Here is a 20,408-nt window from a genome sequence, read left to right on the forward strand (position 1 = left end):
GTCGGTGTTCTGGGACCAAGATCCCAGCGAGTAGGTCTGATGGGAAGAAATGGCACCCAAATGGTTTTGAGGTGCCAGTAGAATAGCCAAGGAGTTTGGAACTCACCAACGAGTAAGCAGGCAAGAAACAAATCTCTTCTTCCACGGTGGTGCAGATTTTTTTTTCCCCTTAATGGGAAAATTTCTCAAAAAGTGTGTTTGTTTTCTGTCATTATTCCCTGTTTCTTTATCATGTGATACAGCTATGAGAAGCAAGTCTGAGATGAAGGGTTCACTATTACCAGGCTATGTTTGTTTTGAAAAAGATGGGGTTCAAAAGTGTGTAAAGGAAGTAAAGTAAGTGTTCCCAGCCATAGTTGTCTCCAAAACATGAGGTGTAATAAATTTCAATTGTGCACAGAAATTTTTTTAAAGATTTATTTACTCTTGAGAGACAGAGAGAGGCAGAGACATAGGCAGAGGGAAAAAAAAGCAGGCTCCCGTGGGGACCCTGATGCGGGAGTCAATCCCAGGACCCTGGGATCACGACCTGAGCCAGAGGCAGATGCTCAACCACTGAGCCACCGAGGTTCCCCTGTGCATAGAAATTTTAAGATAGGGATAAAACATTTCCAAGGAAAAAACACTGGAGACTGTTTTTGTTTTGAGAAACTTAATGGGTTTGGATTACAACATATGCTTAAGTGATTAGTATGTAATTTTTAAAAAAAGGTTTTATGTATTTATTTGACACAGCATTGAGTGCGCAAGCAGGGGTAGTGGCAGGCAGATGGCGAGGGAGAAGCATACTCCCTGCTGAGCAGGGAGCCCAATGCAGGGCTCTATCCCAGGATCCCGGGATCATGACTTGAGCCAAAGGCAGATGCTAACCGACTGAGCTGCCCAGGAGCCCCGATTACTATGTGATTTTATCTGGATTTTACTACCGTAGACATTCATCCCACAAGTACTTAACGAGCACCTGCTAGGTATTGGATACTGGATAGCATTTGTCATAGAGTAGAGACCACAGTGGGCACGATCCTTCCCTCACAGAGCTTATAGTCTAGCCAGTGGATTGTTAATCATGAAGGTAGCTTTTTATGATATTTCTGCCTGTATATGCTTAATATAATTGGCATATATCATGAGGAAAACTTAGGACTCTCAAATCTATGAAAATGAACATTTATACTTCCAGAGGGCACTGCCGTGTTCATGGGGGTGGCGGGGGGGGGGGTGGGGAGTTCAATGCTACCTTGACTTTCTACCTGATGGCTGGTGGAAGCAGAGACTGGAGCAGAGATGGACAGTAGTTCCTGACTATTCCAGAGTAGTTATGAAATAGAGAGTTCTAACTTGTTTGCTCATAAGAGTGAGGACCAAAATTGTTGAGTTTGAATATGCAGATTTTCGAGTTAGAAGGGAGTTGGAACTTGGTACTTACTTGAATTTTTTACTTTGAAACCTAGAAGCTGACTTAGTGCATGTTTTGATTGTAAAACCAAATCAGATCATTTTTTGAGCAAACCATTATACCTTATTTCTGTACCTTTCCAATGGCCAACCTTACTACTGTCCCTCATTTTTCAGAATGGGTAGCTTGTCTCTTGTCTAGCTAACCGCTTCTTTTCTCTTTTCTGTTTTCTCCTGATTTCTTAGCTGTCTTCTATATCTTAAAAATCTCCTTCACTTATCTTCCTCAATAGCTCCCATTCTAAAATGTTCCCTCTAGACTTGGACTCTCCCTCTAAGCTCCACACGGAATATTCCCCTCCTTAACTGCCAAGCTTATAGAAAGATGTGTCTAGAAACACAAAACACAAAACAAAAACAAACAAACAAACAAAACAGAAATGTGGCTTTATGTTAGCTTTCTGCACTCTGGCTTTCCGTTTAGCACATGTGATCTGGTTTTCTAGTTACACAAAGGCCTATATCTGGTGTTTTTCAATCTCACTGGACTTAGCCATGCTGTGCATATAGCAGTGTCTTTGGCTTCTGAAATGCTGCTGTCCTGAATTCTTTGGCCTCTAACCCTGTTGCTTTTGTAGACCACCTCCCTTGATGTATCCCTCAAATGTGACTGCTCTACTGGGATGTAGCCTTCCCTTCAGAACTGTTTCCTTGCTTGAACCCTGGTCTCAGATTTTCAGCTGTCTGCTGGGACAGCTCCCGATTGGCCCTCTGTCCTCTCTGCTCTGAGTCTACTTCTTTCTATGCCCTCCTGAACATGTTATATTGGTTCATGACATCGAAGAGCTCAATGTCTTCATAGAGCTCTTGCTCTAGTTACCAAATCAGATCAGTGTTAATCTCATACCTTCTATCAGGCTGGGTCAATTTCACCTTCTAAAATCTCTTAAATCCCACATCTTAGTCTATTCCTACTATCATGCACAACCTCCCCACTACCAACATTCCCTACCATTGTGGGACATTTGTTAGGATTGATGAGCCAGCATTTACACATCATAATCAGCAAAGGCCATAGTTGACATTAGGCTTCACTCTTGGTGTTGTACATTCTGTGGGTTTGGACAAATATATAATGATATGTATCCACCATTATAGCATCATACAGAATAATTTCACTGCCCTAAAAAAAAAAACTGTGTTCCACCTATTCATCCCTCCCTCCTCCCCACTAACTCTTGCCAACCACTGACCTTTTCTATCTCTGTAGTTTTGTCTTTTCAGATGTCATATAGCTGGAATCACACGTATGTAGCCTTTTCAGATGGACTTCTTTCACTTAGTAATATGCATTTAAGGTTCCTCCATGTGTTTTCATAGTTTGATAGCTCATTTCTTTTTTAGGGCTGAATAATATTCCGGTCTGTGGATGTACCACAGTTTATCTGCTCAACTAATGGAGGACATCTTGGTTGTTACCGAGTTTTGGCAATTATGAGTAAAGCTGCTGTAGGTTTTTGTGTGGATATAAATTTTCAACTCCTTTGGGTAAGTACCAAGGACGGCCATTGCTGCGATGTATGGTAAGAGTATTTAGTTTTATATTTATTTGCCAGACTGTCTTGCAAAGGTAGCTGCACCATTTCCCATTCTCAACAACAATGAATAAGAGTTCCTGGTGCTCCATATCATCACCAGCACTTGGTGGTGTCTGTGCCTTGAATTTTGACCATTCTAATAGGTGTATAGTGGTATCTCATAATTCTTTTGATTTACACTTCACTGATGACCTACAAAATCTTTTCATATGCTTATTTGCCAGCTTCTTTGTGGAAATGCCTGTTAAGAACTTCGGCCCATTTTTAAATTGAGTTGCTCATTTTCTTATTGCTGAATTTTAAGGTTTCTTTGTCTATTTTGGATAACAGTTCTTTATCAGATGTGTATTTTGCAAATGTTTTCCTCTTTTCATTCTCTTAATGGTATCTTTCACAGAGCAAAAAAAAAAAATATTTTAATGAAATCCTACTTGCCAATTCTTTCTTTCATGGATCATGCCTTTGGTGGTGCATAAAAAGTTATTATCAAATACAGTATTATCGAGAGCTTCTTCTATGTTATATTCTAGGAGTTTTATAATGTTATGCCATACATTTAGGTCTGTGACCTATTTTGAATGAATTTCTGTGAGGGGCTTAAGCCCTGTGTCTAGATTCACTTTTCATAGTACCATTGGTTGAAAAGGGTCTCTTTGCTCCATGTTTTGCCTCTTCTTTATCAAAGATGTGTTGACTAGATATATATGGGTCTGTTTCTAGTCTCTATTCTATTCCATTGACCTATTCATTTATTCATTCACTAATGCTACACTGTCTTAAAGTTGGGTAGTGTCAGTCCTCCAATTTTGTTCTTCTCTCTCAGTCCTTTGCTGGCTATCGTGGATCTTTTGCTCCTCCATATAAATTTTAGGATTGGTTTGTCTATATCCACAAATAACTGCTGGGATTTTGATTGGAATTGCATGGAATCTATAGAGCAGGTTGAGAAAAACTGACATCTTGATAATACTGAGTCATCCTATCCATGAACATGAGCTACCTCTTCATTTATTTAGTTTTTCTTTTATTTCTCTCATCAGAGTTTTATAGTTTTCCTCATATCGATCTTGTACATATTTTGTTAGATTTATACTTAAGTATTTCATTATAATTATAATTTCAAATTTCACTTATTCATTGCTGGTATATAATAAAACATTTGACTTTTCTATATTGAACTGTATCCTGCTATCTTGCTTGTAATTGTTTGTTAATTACAGGTTTTTTTTTATTATTGATTCTAATTTTCTACATAGACAATCATATCATCTGCATACACAGATTGTTTATTCTTGGGTAAGTTTTGGCAGATTGTGTCTTTTAAGGGATTGATCTATTTCATCTAGATTGTTGAATTTGTGAGCACGACATTCGTAGTATTCCTATATTATCCATTTTATCCCACGTTCAGTTATGATATTAGTAATTTGTATCCTCTTTCCTTTTATCTTAATTAGCTTGGCTAGAGGATTACCAGTTTCATTAATTTCTTTCAAAGAACTAGCTTTTGGTTTCATTGATTTTCTCTATTGATGTCTTGGCTTTTTAAATTAATTTTTGCTCTAATTTTTATTATTCCTTTCTTCTGCTTACTTTAGATTTAACTTGCTTTTTCTCTCTAATTTCCTAAGGTGGAAACTTAGATTATTGATTTTTGAACTTTCTTTTTTTCTAATATATGCATTCAAAAGCTATGAATTTTCCTCTAAAAACTGCTTTTCCTCCATCACACAAATTTTGCTAAGTTGTGTTTTCATTTTGATTTAGTTGAAAATGTTTTGAAATTTCTCTTGAGATTTCTTCTTTGACCCGTATGTTATTTAATATTCAAGTATCTTGAGTCTTTCAGCTATCTGTTATTGGTTTCATTAAGTTTAATTCCAGTGTAGTTTGGGAGTATATATTGTTTGAGTCCTATTCTTTTAAACTTGTAAGGTGTGTTTTATGGCCCAGAATGTCATCTACCTTAGCAAATGTTCCCTGTGAGCTTGAAAAGACTGTGTATACTGCTGTCATTGGATGAAATAATCAACAGATATCCATTATATTTAGTTTCTTGATGGTGGTGTTGAATTCAACTATGTTCTTACTGATTTTCTACCTGTTGGGTCTGTTCATTTATGATAGAAGGGTGTTAAAGTCTTCAACTATAATAATGGATTCATTTATTTTTCCTTCAGTTCTATTAGTTTTTGCTTTGCATATTTGACTCTGTTGTTAGATGCATACACATTAAGGATTACTATGTATTCTTGAACATTAACCCCCTTATCTTTATGTAATGTCCCTTTTTATGCCTTATAACATTACTTGCTTTGAAATGTATTGTGTCTAAAGTTAGCTACTCCTGCTTTATTTTTTATTAGTGTTAGCATGGTTTATCTTCCTCCATCTATTAACTTTTAATCTATATGTATCTTTATATTTAAAGTGAGTTTCTCATAGACAATATATGCTTAGGTCTTGTTTTTTTTTAATTTACTATTTTTATTTTTTATCCACTGCTACTATGTTTGCCTTTTAATTGGTATATTTAGACCTTGATGTTTAGACTGATTCTTGATATAGTTGAATTAGTACCTACCATGTTTGTCTCTGTTTTCTATCTGTTGCTTTTGTTCTTTATTCCTGTTTTTGTTTTCTTTCTTTCTGCCTTTTGTGATTTTTTTTTTAAGATTTTATTTATTTATTTGAAAGAGAGAGAGAGAAAAAACGAGTGGGGGACAGGAGCAGAAGGAAAGGGAGATGCAGAATCCCTGCTGAGAAGGGAGCTCAATGTAGGGCTCAATCTCAGGACCCTGAGATCATAACTTGAGCCAAAGGCAGATGCTTAACCTACTGAGCTATCCAGGCATCCCACCCTTGGTGGTTTTAATTGTCCATTTTATAGTATTTCATTTTCTCTCCTTTCTTAATATATCAGTTATACTTTTTTTTTTTTTACTTTTGTAGTGGTTGCTTTAGACTTTACAATATACATTTACAACTAATACAACTTTAAAATAACAGTATACCACTTCAGAGGTAGTGTAAGTAACTTATAATAACAAAATAATCCTAATTCCCCCATCTTGTCCCTGTATCACTGCTGTTATTCATTTCACTTGTCCATATACATACATAAGCATATATAAGCATACATAATCAAATACATTGCTTTTATTATGATTTTGAACAAATAGATCAATTAAGAATAGAAAATAGAAAAAAGAGAGGTTTTTGTTTTGTTTTAACTTTCACTTATTTCTTTTCCAGTGCTCTTCCCTTCTTTATGTAGATCTGAGTTTCTGACCAATATCATTTTCCTCCCCTCTGGCTCCTTTCAGGATTTTTTTTTAAGATTTTATTTATTTATTTGAGAGAGAAAGAGAACACAACAGGGGAAGGGAGAGGGAGAGAGAGATGGAGAAGCAGATTCCCCACTGAGTAGGGAGTCCAACGATGTGAGACTCAATCCCAGGACCCCAAGATCATGACCTGAGCTGAAGTCAGACACACTTAACCACCCAGGCACCCTTCTTGTCAGAATTTTCTCTTTACCTTTGATTGTCTGCAATTTAAATGCTAGGTATAGTATTTCTTGGCACTTTATTCTACTTATTGTTCTCTCAGTTTCCTGGAACTGTGATTTGGTGTCTGACCTCAATATTGGGAATTTTTCCATTATTATTACTTCAAATATTTCTCCTATTTCTTTCTTTTCCTTCTGGTATTCCCATTATGCATATGTACCCCTGTCATAGTTGTCCCACAGTTCTTGGCTATGCTGTTCCAGTATTTTTCAGTCATTTTTCTCTTTTTGATTTTGGAGGTTTCTATTGAGATATCCTCAAGATCAGGGATCCTTTCCTCAACCATGCCCAGTCTACTTATAAGCCCATCAAAGGGATTTTTCATTTCTGTTATAGTATTTTTTTATTTCCAGCATTTCTTTTTGATTCTTTCTTAGAATTTCCATCTTTCTGCATATCTTGCCCATCTGTTCTTGCATACTATCTATTTTATCCATTACATTCTTAGCATATTGATCATAGTTGTTTTAAATTCCCATTCTGATAATTTCAATATATTTGCCATGCCTGGTTCTGATGCTTGCTCCATCTCTCTAAATTGTGTTTTTTGCCTTTTGTATGCCTTGTAATTTATTCATGATAGTCAAACATGATGTACTGGGTAAATGAACTATTGTAAATAGGCTGTTATCAATGTGGTGATAAGGCACAGAGGGAGGGAAACCATTCTACAGCCTTATGACCAGGTCTCAGTCTTTCAGTGAGCATATGCCTCTTGCCTAAACTTCACACATGTTGAGTCATCCCACCACCATCACCTACCTTGCTGAGGTGGGACAGGATGACTAGACTGGGCTGGACTTATACATTTCCCTTCTTCATTGTGGAAGGCTATAGCCAGCTGTGAGTGTGCATTTCCTTTACTGTAGGTCTGTTAGGCTCTGATAAAATACACAATCCACAAGCATTTTGGGTAGGGGGAGATCCAGTTTAATTGAGAAGTAATTGACATAAATCACTGCAAGTAGATGTATAGCTTGATGGTTTGATACATCAACACACACATTTCACATAGTGTGAAATGATTATTTAGTTAACATCCATCATCTTCTGCAGATACAATTAAAAGAAAAAAAATATCTTCATGTGATGGAAACTCTTAGGATCTACTCTCTTAACAACTTTCCTGTATATCATACAGCAGCAGTGTTAGCTGTAATCCTCGTGTTGTACATTACATTTTTAATACTTATTTTTCTTATAACTAGAAGTTTGTACCTTTTGATCTTCGATACTTTCTTCCAATTCCCCTTTCCCTACCCTCTGCCTTTGGTAACCACAAATCTGATCTCTTTTCCTGGGAATCTGGGTTCTTGGTGTTTGGAGCGGGGTGTTAGCATTATTCTACTTGTGAGTGAAACCATTTACATTTATCTTATCTGACTTATTTCACCTAGCATAATGCCTTCAAGATCCATCCATGTTTTTGTACATATGGTAGGATTTTCTCATATTTTATGCCTGAATGATATGCTAATATTATGAATATCCATTCATCCATCAAAGGATTCTTAGATTCTCTCGAAGTCTTGACTTATAAATAATGCTGGTATGAACATGGGGGTGCAGATAGTGTCTTCATTTCCTTTGGATAGATTCCCAGCAAGTGAATTGATAGATTATTGGTAGTTTTATTTTTAATTTTTTGAGGAAACTCTACACTGTTTTCCATAGTGGCTGTGCTAATTTGTAATCCCACCAACAGTGCACAAGGGTTCTTTTTTCTTCACATCCATGCCAACATTTCTTATGTCTTGTCTTTTTGATGATAGTCTTTCTAACAAGTATGAGGTGATATCTTATTGTGGTTTTCATTTGCATTTCCTAATGATTAGTGATGGTGAGCATCTTTTCATGTACCTGTTGGACATTCCTATATCTTCTTTAGAAAAAATTCTATTCAAATTTTTGCCCATTTTATAATTGGATTATTTATTTTGGGTTTTGTTTGTCTTGTTTTGTTATTGAGTTATACGAGTTCTTTATATATTTTTATATATATTGGATATTAATTCCTTATATATATAGAAATTTCAGATAGTCCCCATTCTATAGGTTGTTTTTTTTTATTTTGTTAATGGTTTATTTTGTTGTGCAGGTTTTTAGTTTACTCGAACTACCTCAAGTACCTAGAAAAGGATGATATATAGTCCACTTGTTTTTTATTTTGTTGCTTGTGCTTAGGTGTGATTTTTAAAAATTCATTACCAAGACCCAAATCAAAGAGCTTTTATCATGTGCTTTCTTCTAGGAATTTCAGGGTTTATATTTAAGTCTTTAATCCATTTTTGAGTTAATATTTGTGAGTGGTGAAAGATAGGGGTCAAGTTTCATTCTTTTACATTTGAATTTCCAATTTTCTCAGCACCATTTATTGAAAAGACTTGTCTTTTTTCCAGTAATTATTCTTCCCTCCTTATTAAATATTATCGACCGTATATGTTTGGATTTATTTATTTCTGTGCCACTGGTCTATTTGTTTTGTTTTGCTGTTTTTATTTTTTTTAAATGTAGGTACCATATTGTTTAATTACTATGACTTTATCATATAGATTGAAATCAGGAAGTGTAATGCCTCCTGCTTTATCATATAGATTGAAATCAGGAAGTGTAATGCCTCCTGCTTTGTTCTTTTTCAGGATTAATTTTGCTACTCAGGAGACCTTTGGTGGTTTCATATAAATTTTGGATTATTATTATTTTTTGTATTCATAAATGCCATTAGAGTCTTCATAGGGATTGCATTGAATCTTTTGGTACATTGAAATTTTAATGATAGTAATTTTTCTAATCCGTAAACACAGGATTCCTTTCCATTTATTTGGGTCTTTTTCAATTTCTTTCATCAATGTCTTGTATTTAAAAGTAAAGCTCTTTCAGCTCCTTGGTCAAATGTATTCATCAGTATTTTATTGTATTTGGTTCTATTATAAGTGGGATTGATTTTTTTTAGATTTCCTTTTCAGAAAACCTGTTGTTTGTGTATAGAAATGCTACTGATTTTTGTATATTCGTTTTGTTTCCTGCAACTTTACTGAATTCATTGACACAGACATCTATTATCAACCTGTGACAAGATAAATACCAAAGATAGGAAAAAGATTGGAGAAATCTGTATAGCAGTTTGACAGTGCCATGATATCCAAGTGCACGATTTTGTATTTTACAAAAATACTGACCTGCAGAAGACTGGAATTAGAAACAAAATCAAACAACAACAAACCATTGGTATATTGCTACAGATGGATGAGAAAGCATGGGACAAAGAGGCAGTTGAGAAAAGTGATGATTTGGGGTAGAAACTATATACTTTTGTAGTTGTCCAAAAAGTGACTTGAGTGCCTAGGGAACAGGTCGAACTACCTCAAGTACCTAGAAAAGGATGATTAGGGAATTTCAGAATGGACATGGGGTAGAGGGTACAGCGTCATAGGGGAGAGCAGAGATGCCCCCCTCCCTTCTATCTCAGCCCTGCTGCTGTCAGAGTGATCTTCCTAGAATGGAGATCTGATCGTGTCGCACCTTGCTTAAATCCTTCATACAGACACCCTTCTGCCTAACACTCCTCTGCCCCTCAGCAGCATCTAACAAGGCTGCTCACCACCTGACCAAGGGACTCCTTTAGCATTGTTTCCTACCATTCCAGCCATGCATCCTCATTCCACAGTAGCATGGTTTTCCCGGAATGGACCCAGCAGGCACTGCCACCTCCTTGCCTGCATACCTGCTGCCTCTTCTGTTTGGAAGGCCCCTCCTCCTCTCACCTTTTCTAGTGACTGCCACCCACCCATTCATATTTCATCTTCCATATTTCTTCCTTGTGGCTCTCCTGTACTTGATGTCAAATGCATAGGCCAGGCCCAGGTGCTCAGTATTGAGAGAGCCTGGAGCTGGAAAGGGAACTTACAAATCCAGCCACACCTCTGATAATTCCATGGCCTTGTGTCTTCACTGGGCATATCACACTGGAAAGGGAAATGCATTTTAGGCCGTTAGGTCAGAATAATGACTAAATAACTCTGAAACCAGCATCTGGATATCTCAGGGATAGGGGAGAGCAGGGAAGAGACTCCTTGAGGTTGGTGGTAGGGGAGGTAGCTTTCCACAATAGAGGCAGCTGTTCTGGGATTCCCATCCTGCTTGGAGACAGCCCCCAAGAAAGCAGGGTTTAGCAAACTTATCTCTAAAGAGCCACATAGTGAATATTTTAGGCTTTGTGGGCCGGACAGCGTTCATCGCAATGGTTTTGTCACTGCAGTGCAAAGACAGCTATGGGCAAGTGGGTATAGCTGTGTTCCAATGACACTTTTACAGAAGTGTTCCAATAACAGTTACAAAAACAGGCTGCAGGCTGGATTTAGCTCATGGGTTATAGTTTGTCAACCCCAACTCAAAGGAGAGAGAGTATCCCCCTCTGCCCTGTCTCTAAACAGCCTTTCAAAGGCCTTGATAAATTTACCTGTAGAGTTTCTAAATCCTGGGTTGTTGGGTTTTTTTCTTTCCAAATAGCACAAACAACGAGTCATCTGCTTCTACTTGCCTATCAGCAGCAGAGGCCTGAAATGTCCTTTACCAGTAAAATGAAAGATGCATGGCCCACACCGAACACTGTAAATGTGAAATTAGTCCTTAACCCAGATCTGCATGAGATAGATGGGTAAGATTCCTGCTATGGAACTGTTTGGGACTGAAGTGTTGCCATGAAGTGATTCAGAAACAGCAGCTTGCACTGCCTGGGTTTTGGTGGGCTATGTAAACTTGGGACCTGGAGAGTCGAATTAAACTTTTCATAAAGTGGGGTACAGTTGGGACTTCAAGAATGTGCAGGTCCATGGTCTAGATAGACTGTCTAGAATTTTCAGCCTGTATGAAAAACTGCAAAGCTTACTAATGTGTTTGAGTTAATAGAGAGGTAGACAGTACAGTGACGCATACATTAGCCAGTAGACATTAAAGGCAAGCACACTTGTTTCCATGGTTATATGCTCTATAAAATGCCCAAACCAATTGCCACATCAATTAAAATCTAAAACAGGGACGCCTGGGTGGCTCAGTGGTTAACTGTCTGCCTTCGGCTCAGGGCATGATCCCAGGGTCCTGGGATCGAGTTCCACGTCGGGCTCTCTGCAGGGAGCCTGCTTCTCCCTCTGCCTATGTCTCTGCCTCTCTCTCTCTGTGTCTCTCATGAGTAAAATCTTTTTAAAAATAAAATAATAAAATCTAAAACAATGGGGTTACTAAAACCCTGACATAACCAGCACCACACAAGGTAGTGAAGGAAGGGATAGCCTTTGTCACCTCCCTTGGTCCCCAAGAGGCTCCATGGAGGTCACCCTGCCTCCCTAACTCCTCTAAGTCACACATCAGGACACATTTTGTCATCCTGACTGAACAGGACCACCTAGTAACGATGCTAATGCCAGGAGAGCTGTGAGGCTGGAACCCTGACTTTGTCCTCATCATCTCTTGATGCTATTTTGAGTGTCCTTGGATTGGCCACAGTCCCCTACTCTGAAAGCTAACCAGGACCTTGTTCACTGAGAAGCTTCCGCTCCTAGAGGCAGTCCTAGTCAGTGTGGCCTTTGTAGCTATCAGTGGAGCAGAGTCCTTTAAGATCTCAAACTCTCTTTCCTCACATATTAGATGTCTACATACTCCCAGGAAGCATTGATGATATTCCTGATATTTCCTACCTTTTATTTATAGATTGAACCACTGATAAATTATATTTCAGTGCAACATCAATTTAGTGAGCACCTACCACTTCTTTATGATGTAAAACCAATAAGAATGGTGTAGAATATTACTTTGTTGTCACACAGATACATAGGCTGGTTCTGTTTTCCCATAGACTCTTTTCTCACCATTTATTTTTGAACATTTCGTTTTGAAGTCTATTTAGAATAAATGTATCAAATGAAGAGGATCAGTTTTAGCTTATTTTAATGTTATGTACTTTTATGCTTGAATTATTTATTACGGGTTTGGTTATTGACCTATTTTATTCGTCATTTTATGACATACATATTTTCAGTGGAGACACTTAGGCTAAGCTATATTTATTTATACCACAGTACATTAACCATAAAACTATCTAACTACAGTAAAACCACAATAATCTGGAATCCACAGGGAGTGTGTTATACAAGATGGCCAAGTTTTAAGAATCAACATTAACTATTTGTAATGGAAATCTTTTAAAAATGGATCATGCCTTTCCCTCTTCTCTTGGAAACAGTCTCATTGGACTTGATAGTGACTCATGGTCATCAGTAAGAATCATGCTGTATAACTCAGCTCTCATTAAAGGATGTGGGAGTTTGGTTTTGTTTTATTTTGTTTTGTTTCAGTTCTCCTTGTCGTTTGTTGAAAGGCTCTTGTTTCTTCCATTGCTGTCAGCTGTATTTCTCACCGACTCTACCTGTAGTCCTTCCTCTGCCCTTCAGATTGCCACCTTTATGCCTCTGTGTACTTGGGGACCAGCCGTGGCACTCGTTAGAATATAGACAGACCCAAGAAAGGGCTTCTGGGGGCCCACTAGTGGCTCACAGGCCTCATTGGTGTATTAACTTGCAAGCGGTGTCCCTCCGAAAACACTTGTTCCCTAACATGTCCATTCTCCATGTGTTTTAGCCAACTGGGTGTTTAGTTGGGGAACATCTGCTCTAACCCCTTCCCTCGACATGCCTCTCTGCTTAGCAGAGCTCTGCAGAGGTTGAGAGGCACCTACAAGACGGGGGAGCTCTGTGCCTCCTGTCTGCGACCTAAGGCAGCTAGCTGAACACTCCTTAGAAAAGAAAATCAGGTTTAAAACAGACTTCATTTTAATTCATAGTCTATTAAATGATGACCATATTGTGATAATATCCTGCTAACTCTCCTTTTCTTCTTTATCCTATTGCTTCTATTTCCTTTTATAAAATGCTCAACGTATGCTCTTTAGGCTTGTAATTTATTGGGACTAAAGCTAAAAGCCTTAATTCTAAAAGAATCTGTAGTCAAACTGTGAAGTCCTTAATTATTCTAATTTATTTTTTTTATTTCTTAAGATTTTATTTATTTACTTGAGAGAGATAGAGCATGGGGGGGGGGGGAGAGAAGCAGAGGGAGTAGCGGACTCTCTGCCTAAGGGGGAGCCTGATGTGGGGGCTCCATCCCAGGACTCTGAGATCATGACTGAGCCGAAGGCAGAACCTTAACCAACTGAGCCACCAAAGTGCCCAAATTATTCTAATTTTTAATGCACATTATTATGGATGCATTACATATAGTTTTAACTAGGTTCTTTGCACAATAACGGAATGAAAAAAGCATTATTATAGGTCCCAGTAGGTGAATGTTGGACTAGAAGTCTTGGTTACCTTAACATTTCCATGGTACTGCAGCTTCTCCAATGTTTTCATCATGTTTTCTTATTGAGTCTTCCTAACAACACAGTGATTATATTGTTCCACATGTCAGAACAGGAGACCAGAGATATGGGGGCACCTAGTGCCCTGCCCAAGGTCATACCAGTTAGTGCCTTCAGAACTGAGCCCAGATCCTCATCTTCCCAGACCAGCTCACTGACCCCCAGCTCCTAAATAATTGTATTGGTGAGTGATTGGTGGGACTTAGTTCTTAACGTGCAGATTGGAGCTGCCAACCACTTTGATTTGGATGAAGCATCAAAATCATCCAAAGCAAGAAGAGGGGAATTTGATGGGCATGTGATCCTGAGGGGAAGCAGACTGTTGTCTTCAGCTAGCCCTGCTCCTGCTCTGCTTTTTTGGCATCTGAGAGCCAGCTGGTTAGTTGGGTGCCATAGTTTAAGGGCCCTGGGACAAAATATAGTGGCTTTAGTAATTATGTGGATAATTGTCCAATGTTTTAGGGAGCCATGTATTGTTTTATTTAATTGTGTTTTGGATACAGATTAGTAGTCTGTTAACAAAATCCTTATTTTTCAGAACTAAATGCTAAATTATTTTGGAATAGTTTCCTATCCATTCTTTAATACAAACAGTATCTTTACCACTTGTGTCTTTATCTTTAGATCTTAAAATTTAAGCTGTTTTTTGGGCTGGAAATAAGATAATTTGCAATACTAGATTTAACATGTCATTTACAAATTCTGTGGCTTTTTGTTTTAAGAATTGTTAATGGTAATGTAAAAAAGAATTGTTAAGGATAGGCCATAGTAAGCCAATGGCCAATGTTTTTGAAGTCTGATGAGATGCTGCCTTCCATATAGAATAATATTGAAAGAAACCTTAAGCAGATGTATATTTTTCTTTTCATTTTTATGGACGTGTATTTTCTGATGGAGTGGAAACGCTTCCTGAGGAGTCACCCCGACCCGCCAAATTCTAAAATACTCTCATTATCTACTTTAGTTCTTAAAAATCAGAAATTTAGGCTGATCTATTTATATTAACAGACGGATACTATCAAGTTAATCCTGTAATTAAAGCCCATTTCTCAAAGATGTTACTAAAATCTTCAAAATATTAAAGACTTAAACCCTAAAAATTGGTATGGAAATGATTCCATGTTCCCTATTATTTTTCTTCTCTCTCCCAGAGTGATTAATTTCACTTTCCGTGTCTTATTCCATGAGCCATAATGCTTTTGCTGAGATTCCTAACTCAGTGAAACCTGTTTAGGGGATCATCTCTGTAAGAAAGACAGCTGCCGAAAAGGCATTCGCTTTCTGAGCATGGATTTTAGATTATGGCCAATCAAGACTCGAAGCTGGAAGAACACCTGTCAGAGACGTTTTTCTACAAGGAGATGGTCTCTTTAATCAGATTTCATTGCACTTCAGAAAAAGGTTCATTTAAAAATGTGGGTAAAACAGCATCTGCTTTTATGATTCATCCTCACCATAACTTTTAAAGCTGAGAAACCAATTTAGAACTTATTTATGACATTGTTCTCTGGTGGAAGGAGAAACTGCAACGGAGTGTTGAAAAGGAAGAACTTTCCCAGACTTTTGGTTTGGAACTTTTCTCTTGTGACAGAAATGTCAGAATTTATTTTGGGGGCTCTTTGTGTGTGTGACTATAATTAATGATAGGAATTCTTAGGGGCAAACTTTTTAAATGGCTAAGCTAAATTGTGAATACATGGAATGAAATCCGGGAGACCTTCTTCTGTTGAAATCTGTTGCATTTATCTCTGAACAATGCAAAGCGTTATTGATACTGACTGGTGTTTAGAGGAGCTACGCTTGACTTTCAACTCTGCTCTAATTAGAGGCACCGTTAAGTACATAAAATGTAGGTACTTTCTCACATCTGCAGACTCTATTGAGTGTAACTATTAGAAGACAAACTTCATTCTGCAAACCGGAGTTTAATGGTATAACTGTGCAGACCGGAATATCAGTTAATTTTCAAAACATTTTATTCTACACCAATTAGCTCAGGTCCTGGAGGGCAAAATGACAAGAGGTTACTCGTTCGCTATGTATTTAATTAATTGAAAAATGCTCAAATTGCTTTTACAGTTGTTATTAAAAAGTAGAATCAGTGTTGCCAGTGCTCAACCATAATTGGAACCCCAGGGAATTAAATATTTAGCATTAGTAATGTAACAGCACTTAGGACACAAATTTCTATTTTCGTAATGAAAGCTATACACTGTGAGTACGAGCGGCTAAGACGACAGCCGTGACAAGTGAACTGGCCTGGGATATTTCAATAAGACACCTCATTGGACAGCAAGTCTTACCACATTACTCGTTTGTAAGAGATCTGCAAGTTTAATTCCCAGTAGAAACCCGTTACCCAAGTATTTAGATTTCTAATTGCATGCAGGATGAACAGTTGGGCAAATGTCTTGCCATAAGTGGCTGAAATGTATAGTGCTTTCTAAATAATCCTATATAAGTTCATGCCTTTGTCAATTTAAAAATAGCAGGACTGTCAGGGAATAAAGATCTTGTTTGTTTTAAGTTTAATTACATTTTAAGCATAAATGCTTTCAGTGTTACAATGAGAAAAGTTGGATACTGGGCTCTAATGAGCTGCGCTGGTAGACGGCTGGAGACCCTAAGGGATTCCTTCCGTAAATTAACTGGATAAAAGTACTTGGTTAGGATATAGTTGATGGCTGAGCTGTTCTTAAAACCCAGTTATAGAGCTGTCTCTCCCTCCTGTTTTCATTCTAAACAGGCCCTGTAGAGACTTTAACAGCTGCCTGTTACAACTGTTCAACTTGTCAAAATGTATTATATTACTCCACTAATAAATAGCATTAAAGGGTATTTGACTTCATTTCTCATTTTCAGAGGGGATCAGGCCGATAAACACAACTGGCTTAGGCTGGCCTTATTTTAATTTGTTTATGTCATCTAAGTAATATTGAAGGCCCGTGGTTTGAATTTTGCAAACATTTTCCAGGGGACGTGAAACTCACAAAATAGTACAGACATTGGAAACAATTAATGGAGGCAATTTGTTATAGAGTCTTTGTCCCTGGAAGATGGAGGACTTGGACATTTTTAGCACACAAAGTATTTTCAAAACCATAACTAAACTGACGCTCTTTGAAGCACAACTAGACTAATTCCTTCGCCACTCATTCCATCTTTTCCTGGGAAAAAAAAATAGTTGCAGGATGATTTGATTTCCTAATTTCCTCTCACTTGCCATTGTCTCTATGTCAGTGTTTTGAGAATGTAACCAAACTGATCATGATTTTCTATTTTATTTCTTGTAATTTTTAGAAAGGCATGTGCTTGTTTTATTTTTATTTTTTTTAATTATTTTTTTATTTATTTATGATAGTCACAGAGAGAGAGAGAGAGAGAGAGAGGCAGAGAGACATAGGCAGAGGGAGAAGCAGGCTCCATGCACCGGGAGCCCGATGTGGGACTCGATTCCTGGTCTCCAGGATCGCGCCCTGGGCCAAAGGCAGGCGCTAAACAGCTGCGCCACCCAGGGATCCCCATGTGCTTGTTTTAAAACAAAAGGTGGGGGGCGCCTGGGTGGCTCAGTCAGTTAAGTATCCTACTTTTGATTTCAGCTCAGATCATGATGCCAGGGTGGTAGGATCGAGCCCCATGTTGGGCTCCATAATCAGCAGAGAGTCTGCCTCTCTCTCTCCCTCCCTCCCCCTCTGCCCCTCCCCCACTTGTTTTCTCTCTCTCTCTCTCTCTCTCTCTCTCTCTCTCCTCCCTCCTCTCAGATAAATCTTTAAAAAATAAATAAAACAAAAGAGAGAAAAGAAAAATGAAAAAAAAAAAAAGAAAGAAAAATGCGAGGGTTTATCTGATAAGCTTTCCCTTTTGCTTTCACCCCCGATCCTACTTACCTTCTTGGTCGTAACAGTTTGCAAACAGTCTGATAACATATTAAACATTCAGAACACTTTCTGTGCATATTATACATCTGCACATACAGGTATATATTCATGTGTATATATTACATATAATGCTTTTAAAGAACATAATTTGGGTCATTCTGTGGATGTCTGTGACATTTTTCTTCCCACCTAATTTATCATAGACATCTTCCCATACTGGTGCCTAGATCTTCCTCCTTTTTAACAGCAAATTGCCATTCCAACTTTTGGAAATGTAAAATTCACTTATCTATTGCCTATTCATGTCACTTAAAGTCGTCTCCAGTTTTTGTTAGAGCAAATAATGTTGTAGTGAAATTCTCAGTGTGCCTAGGTATGTGCATTTTGCGGCATGTATGTGTGTACATTTGTTCATGTGTCATAATACAATATTGAACTAGTATTTAGTAAGTGAATACTCTGTGCCAGGCAGTATTTGAAGCACTTTACATATATGAACTCATTTCATCTTTACAGTAAAGCATTAAGATATATTATTATCCCCATTCCTATTTTACATAGAGGGAAGCTGAGGCATGAAGAGGTTAAGGAGCTCGCCGAAGGCCATAGTGAAAAATTAGCAGAGCCAGGCTTCAAACCCTGGAGGTTTGGCACTCCAAAGTCTAAGTTCTTAACCAATACGATGTGCTTGCAGAAATACTTTGTGTTTTTTCCTTGTAATATGCCTTTCCTTATTAGCAACTTTGAATGTAGTTTCATATTTTTATTAACTTTATGTTCCTTCTCTAGGGAGGTGACCTGTTCGTGTCCTTTGCTCATTTCTTATAGTATTGTCTTACTATCAAATTACAGAAAATATCTCTGTTATACATTTTAAAAAAGATTTATTTATGTATTTATTTTAGAGAGTGAGAGTGAGTGAGTCAGGGGAGAGGCAGAGGGAGAAGGAGAGAATCTCAAGCAGACTGCCTAGGGAGCATGGAGCCTGGTGCAGGGCTTAATCTCACAGCCCTGAAATTATGTATGACCTAATCAGAAATCGAGAATCAGACACTTAACTGACTGAGCCACCCAGGTGCCCCTACTCCTTGTTTTACTTTATTAAATTTTTTTCTAAGCCTGTTGCTTGTATTTTTACCTTGTTTTATTTTAATATTACCAAGTTTTGCTTTATGGACTGAGGTATGAGAAAGCCTTTCACTACGTCAAGTTTACAAGTATGGTTTCTCATATTTTCTCCTACTACTTTTAATTTTTTTGAAGTTTTGATCTTTAACCTATGTGGGATTTACTTGGGTTTGTGTGTGAAATAAAAATCAAACTTTTTATTTCTGGTAACAACCACAGGTTCCTTCTGTAAACCATCCATTCTTTTTTCTCCATGGTTTGATATAACCATGATATATGATTTGATATATGGTTTGATATGACCTTTGCCTAATGCTATTTCCGCCTACACATGTCTCTAAATTGCTGGTTCTTTGGAATATGCCATTTGTCTAATCCTCCAACATTACAGTTTTAATCATTAGTATGTAAAAGAAAGCTTAAATCTTTTAAATTTTGAAAAATAATCTCTATCAAATACTCTTAATCTTAAATTATAAAAGCAACATGGACTTATATTAACAAATGCAAATCATTTAGAAAGGTATAAAGTTGTGGTAAAGAGAGATGTCTATGTCCTAGTTTCCAGAAGCTGTGAATATGTTCCATTACATGGCAAGGGGAATTAAGGTTGCAGATGAAATTAAAGTCACTAATCAAATGAGCTTAATTAGGGATATTATCCTGTATTATCCAGGTGCACCAGTGTAATCACAAGGGGCTTCAGATGTGCAACAGAGGGACAGCAAGGTCAGGATCAGAGTGATGCAATGTGAGACAGATCAACTGAGCATTGCTGATTGCAGGCTTTGCAGGCAACAAAGCCATAAGCCAAGGATAATGATCTTTGTTTTTTCTGAGTTGGACTCTTTTCTCAGTTTTATGTTCTCTTCTTTCTTGCTTCTCATTTGCGTGGATCACATCTTCCCACAGCTTTCTAAAGAACTATTCATGGAAGTAAAATACTTTCCTCTGAAAATGTTTTTATGATAGGTGTCACACTTTTCCAAAAGCTCTATTTTATACTCTGATGGTTCCTGTTTTATGACAGCCTGTTCTTGTTTCATAGATGTAGCATCAAATCTTATTTCTCTGAGGTTATTAATAATTTGATGGATCTCTTTTTTTATTTGCTTTATTTTTAATTTGGTAGCATCTGGGAGAAATCCAGACAACAAATATATGTAAGTATTATTAACCACACTTTAAATTTGAGTAAATTCTGGGAAAGCCAGAATTTGAACATAGGCCTGTTACCGAAGTTTGTTTGGCAGATAAAACAAGATGGCAAAGTCACCACCTTGTTTTATCTGCCTTCCAATAGATTTGGGGAGCCATTATGAGGGTTTTTCTCTTTTGCTAGCCAGTGGGGGAAGTTTGCAAAATTAACCTCATGAATGACATTAGGGTTTGTTTTTTTAAAAGAGATTTCCTAGACTTCACTTTT

The 20,408-nt window shown here is 37.5% G+C and overlaps 1 protein-coding gene and 1 long non-coding RNA gene across 10 annotated transcripts in view; one reads left to right on the top strand and one right to left on the bottom strand.

Annotated features, from left to right (window-relative positions):
* Nucleotides 1-20,408, top strand: part of LOC112659995 (uncharacterized) — a 60,658-nt gene that overhangs the window by 16,207 nt on the left and 24,043 nt on the right. The window contains exons 4-5 of one of the 8 annotated variants that reach the window (XR_007407381.1): nt 2,800-2,943; nt 11,075-11,222. The exons of 6 other annotated variants lie outside the window; for them this stretch is intronic. The gene's annotated coding sequence lies outside the window, so the exon portion shown is untranslated. The remainder of the gene's footprint in view (nt 1-2,799; nt 2,944-11,074; nt 11,223-20,408) is intronic. One more of the 8 variants, XR_007407380.1, reaches the window with a different exon arrangement.
* Nucleotides 1-20,408, bottom strand: part of LOC118354038 (uncharacterized) — a 53,551-nt gene that overhangs the window by 8,259 nt on the left and 24,884 nt on the right. The window lies entirely within an intron of this gene.

Source organism: Canis lupus, chromosome 2, assembly GCF_003254725.2.
Source record: "Canis lupus dingo isolate Sandy chromosome 2, ASM325472v2, whole genome shotgun sequence".
In the NCBI taxonomy this organism is placed as follows: domain Eukaryota; kingdom Metazoa; phylum Chordata; class Mammalia; order Carnivora; family Canidae; genus Canis; species Canis lupus.